The sequence below is a fragment of the Numenius arquata genome, chromosome 17 (genome assembly GCF_964106895.1).
Source record: "Numenius arquata chromosome 17, bNumArq3.hap1.1, whole genome shotgun sequence".
Classification (NCBI taxonomy): domain Eukaryota; kingdom Metazoa; phylum Chordata; class Aves; order Charadriiformes; family Scolopacidae; genus Numenius; species Numenius arquata.
This window is the reverse complement of record NC_133592.1, coordinates 4772809-4777982: the sequence shown is the minus strand read 5'-3', so window position 1 is coordinate 4777982 and position 5174 is coordinate 4772809. Positions and strand designations below refer to the sequence as shown.

At 49.9% G+C, this 5174-nt stretch overlaps 1 non-coding gene across 1 annotated transcript; it reads left to right on the top strand.

Moving 5' to 3' along the window:
• Positions 1 to 1510: 1510 nt before the first annotated feature.
• Positions 1511 to 1582, top strand: TRNAT-CGU (transfer RNA threonine (anticodon CGU)). The gene has a single exon. It is a non-coding gene; the product is annotated as a tRNA-Thr (tRNA).
• Positions 1583 to 5174: the final 3592 nt, after the last annotated feature.

Sequence of the window (5174 nt, the reverse complement as noted above, 5' to 3'; positions counted from 1 at the left end):
GGCAAATGCAGTGCGCATTCCTGCAATAAAGGTTGTGTAACTCGGATCTGATTAAACACACAGTGGTGCCTGGTTACGAAGTCATAGCTATAAAGCAAAAAGAGGGATTATACTATGTCAGATTGGTAGTAGGTTTTAACTGTGCCTGGCTTTTTTAAATTTTCTTGTTGGTTGGTTTGTTTTTTTCAGTAGGAGTATGTAAGCCAAAAAATACCGGTTTATTTTCTGCTGCCCAGCAATGGTTGAAAACTAGAAACCAGAATGAGAAATTTCAATGCAGGGCGAAATAATGGTTCAAAACCACATCCTTCAAATTCTTCCCTCCAGCCCTACAGCTAGTGGTGATAAAAATGAGAGCTGATTCATTTCTTGGGTTTTAACCAAGCATTAGCCATAAGACTAAATATTTGGTAGCTGGAAACCCAAAGGAGGAAATATTAATAATGCAGTATTGTATTAATGATTTATGCTATTATGATTTTACTATGTAAACAGAAGATAATGGGATTGAAGCAAAATGTGAAAATTCAGTTTGAATATCAGGAAACACTTCCTGACACAACCCCATGTTAGATTGCCTGATATCGTCCCAGGGGAAGGGGTGGAAACGCTGTTGCTTGGCAGAGGGAGAGTGTCGGGAGGCAGCGTGTGGCGGCGATGGCAGGGCCGGAGCCCCATCCAGGTCCCCTCTGCTGGGCCTTGGGGGGGGCCGGTGTGTCCCACGGCGGGACGGTGTGCCAGCAGGGCTTGCTCTTGCTTTGGGGGGATGCCTCCCTCCCCCCGAAAGTGGGAGATGGGGGGCCAGCACACTCTCCCTTTAGCAGGTGCCAGACCCTGGAAAGCAGCCGGGCTGGATGTGTAAGCTTAGCAGCAGACTTTTTTCAAACAGAATAGCTCCTGTTTGTTTCCTTGGGCAACTCTCTTGTTTCTGTGGTGATGCACTTTACTCTGCCATGAGAAACATCAGGAGCTGTTAACCAGGAGAAAAGAAAATAAACGTTCAACAATAATTTCCTTTTTGAGCAATAGCGCTGCCGCCGCAGGTGATGCCGGCGAGACCCGGCGGGAGGCTCCACCGCCGGGGGGGTGGTACCGCACGGGGGTCACCAGAAACGGGTTTCTGGGGGAGCAATCTGGCTGCTGGGAGAAGGGGCGGGGGGACCACCGAGCTCCGCGGGCGCGGAAGGGCCCGGCCACCGGCAGACGGCGGGGGCGTCGTTGGGGCGCCACCCGGCCGTGCTCCCGTCCTACCGTTCTGGGCGGGTCCGTCGCCGCCCGTTCCCGGTGCTCCGCCCCGTGGCTGCCCCGGAGCCGCCGCCGCCAACCGCACCGGCGGGCGGCACCGCGCCGTCCCGCGGGGCTGCGGCGTCTCCCCAGGGCTGCGCCGCCCCGCCCCTTCCCGCCGCCGGCATCTCCCCGGGGCCGCCCCGTCCCGCCGGCGGCGGCAGCTCCCCGGGGCGGGTGGGTCGGTGGCTTCCACTGGCGGCGTGGGGGAGCAACTAGCCCGTCAGGCGCGGTGGCCAAGTGGTAAGGCGTCGGTCTCGTAAACCGAAGATCGCGGGTTCGAACCCCGTCCGTGCCTGCCGAGGCAGCGCGGTACGCTGGCAGCCCCGCCGCGGGGAGGCCGCGGTCGCCGCCTCGTTTGCGGCTCCCTTTTTTTTTTTTTTTTTTTTTCTCCTACTTTCGGCCGCCGAGAGCCGCTCTGACTCCTCGCTGGGCTCCCCGGCAGCTGCGGATCCCGGGGAGCGGAGACACGGAGGCAGCGAGGGGGCCGTGGTCCCCGCGGGTCGTTGGCACGGAGCCGGTGGTGAGCCCGGGTGGGCATCAGTGCGGTGTCGGGGGCGGGCAAGCTCCGGAGGGTTGTACTGGATGCCGTGAATCACGGTTAAACTGATGTTTGCACTGGATTGCTGTGGAGGAGGTGTTTAAGAGTGGAAATGTTGAGTCCCTCTTGCTGTTACTTTCTCTATAGGTGCTGGTTTTGATGTAATTCCCACTATGAAAAGCGTAGTGCATTTGTACCATTTACACCAGAACTGACCTTCGTGGCTTGGTTCTCAATACATAAAGCTGTGCGAAGCTTTGCATGTGTGCAAGGGCATTTCTGCTGGCTCTGTGTAACAGAACTTTGATTATTGCTGCTTTCAGGCAGTTTAAAATATGTAAAGAACAAAGTCATTTAATTGCAAAATCACCATAGCCAGGTATCTGGGAAGAGCTGATGAGCTTCTTCCAAAAAACTGGCTGTTTCCTTTGATGCTTAGAAAAAGCTGGGTTTTGTTGTTTAATGTGCCACACTTAGGCTGGGACTGATGAGGTAGGAGGCTGTTTGGCTTTCTCGGTAGGTGTTGGAAATGTGTGTGTGTGTGTTAGGGGTTTTGGGAGATTTGTAGAAAATGGTTGTACAGTATGTTATGAACAAGCCACAAAAAAAGCAGTATTACATTTTGATATAAAAACAGGAAATGCAGTTTAGAAAAACATAGACACCGTTTTACTTGGAAAATGCAGTGCTGTCAAAATCCTGTCAACTTTGTTGGCGGATTTTGAGGATGAAAGTTCCAGCTTTGAAACACTCTATTTTGAGTAGACATCAGTATGTCAAATCAAAACATTTCTAATGATTCAAAAGCTGTCTTGCAGCTTTTGCAGAGAATTTCAGAATTCTGTGGGTTTGTTTCTGGTTGAAACCAATTGTGAAACTGAGGTCCTCCCTGAAAAAAAACAGGCTTGCCATCCCGTAAGCCTGAGCAGTTCGGTCTTGCCCAAACGTGTGCCACAAACCCGGGACTAAGAGCCAGGTATTTCAATAAAGTTCTCTGTGGCCATAACACATCCAGGCAGCTCACCAGTTGCTTAACTTTGGTCTCTGCAGAACTGGAATATTCACTTCTGACTCCTGGGAGTCTTGGAAGGAAGGTCCTTTGCTTTGCCCAGCTGCCTGGGCAGGGGCCCGCAGGACGGCTCTGTACCAGGACTGCTGTTGTTCATCTTCACTCTCGGAACGAGCTCACCTGCCTGCATCCTTTCTGTTCAGTACTGTGCAGTTCTCTCTGTGCCATCCTGCTAATGTTGCCTTCAAGGCTCCCCAGCTCTTCACAGACACACTGATCCTAGGGCATAGGTATTTTTTTCCAGTCTTCAGGACTGTCTTTTTAGAGCTGTTGGTCTTGCCCAGCACAGCAGAGTCCTGGTGTGCGATACAGGCCCCTGCTCACCCCCAGAGCATGACTGAAAGATAATGCATTGGTTGTAGTAGTCAAGAAAGCGCAGAGGAAGACAAGGAGGTGTTTCTGAACAGAAAAGTATGTGTGGAGACTTTGCTATAAATACCACATTTGAACAGGTGAAGGTTTCAGAGCAGTTTGGCACCTATGAAAAGTTCTGGTTGGCTTAGAAGAAATGGAGCTGTGCCTCTGGGCTTACATGTGAAGTTTACACCAGGGCAAGATGCTGCACTGAGCCACCTGGAGACAAACGACTTACAGCCCTGGCTCAGGCAAGAGTTGAGGCTGTGGGTTATTTAAGATAAAGGAGGGAATCCTTGCAGCAGGAGCTCAGGATATGAAAGTCTGTCCCCAAGTGTGTCTCTGTCACCTGGCATGTGTGCTGTGCTTGGCCTGCCTTGCTTGGGGCAGGAGCACCGCAGGGTTTGTTAATGAAGCTGGAAATCAAGAGCTAGACCCCAGCTGATGTAAATTAGCAGAGAGCCGCTCAAGCTAACAAGACTGTTCAGCTGACCCTGTGTGTGAGCAAAGTCCAGCCTAAAAATAAAATCTATACAAAATGTCCTGCTCCTCACACCTAAGCAGAGCTGCTCCTGGCTCACTGGCACTGCTGGGGCTCTTGGTTCTCCTCACTCCCCTCCCTTTGGTGTCTCTGCCCCTTCACTGTTTGTGGGAGCTCCTAGCACGGCAGGGTTGGGTTGAGGCAGAGCACGTGAGCTCTCGCCTCCCACCTTCACGGCCCCCTCTTCTTACTCAGTCAGGTAATATGTTTGCTTTTGACCATAATTTAATAGCTAAAGTCCTGAAGTGCCAATGAACTTGAATCAAGATACTTATGATTGATCATAGGTGTGCTGGATATAGTTTTGGTTTGGGATTTTTTTGGGTAGGTGAGAGAAAGTTGTTTATTTTGGACACAAGTCCTGACCAAAACCATAAAAATTTTAGGTGCCCCATTTGAGTTGCTTTAAAATCTTTGATTTTATTCCAGAAAATACTGACCAGCCTCCCTCTGAATATAACACCTCTATTAAATTAGAAGTTATTAAACAAGGATTAAAATGAGGCCCCTTTTAATTACCTAATAAAAACACATTACAATTAATGTACTTAAAAGATGTGTTACTGCTGAAAATCTTGGCTGTATTTAGATACAGAATTTCCTGACCTTTCTGGTTTGACAAACCATTTATTCAGAATCCAGACATCTTCATGACCCCTTTAAAGTAAGTGTAAAAATGAATCAATTATAACAGCAGTATTTCTGAATTGCGTATTATGTGTATTTTTGAGAGGCTGACAGAAAACACTTTCTTTGGAAAGGTAAGATGTGAATGGGGACTAAAAGTGTAATGCTCTTTGTTCAGACTACAATGACATTTTTCAGCGCTTTGCAACTCTCCCGAGTGTCTGTTGCGTCCTCCCTAGGCTCAAACCTCAGCAACTGAAAACCAGTGTGTTAGCAGCACAGGAGCTGTGTGTCTCGTTCAGAAATAGTGGTGAGCCTTGCTCAGACCTTGCTTTGTGGAGCCAGGCAGGGCGATTGTACCAAAAAACTGTTCAGACCCACTTGTCCCATTAATAAAGTATTGGATTGTCTTCCCAGCTTTCTTCCTTTTTGGGCATCCCTCCATGGGATGGCTGACGCATTTTTTTTAATTTCTTTTTTTTAAAGGAGGGGTAAAAAACCCCAAGCCCTGAAACCTTGAACTTCGAAAGAAAATACATGTGTGGAGTTGTGCAAATAGAGCGTGGTGTGCCAGGGGTGACTGGGCTGCCTGAGCCAGCTGGGCCATGGGCTGGTGAGAGCCCTCGCTCTTGGGGACGGGGCTGGTGTCCCAGTGGCTGGGCCCTGCCTTTGTACATGGTCAATGACAGGGCCAAGCTGGGAGGATGCTCAGCATCTGCAATGTGAAACCACGATAATGCTTCCTGCGGATTAGACAG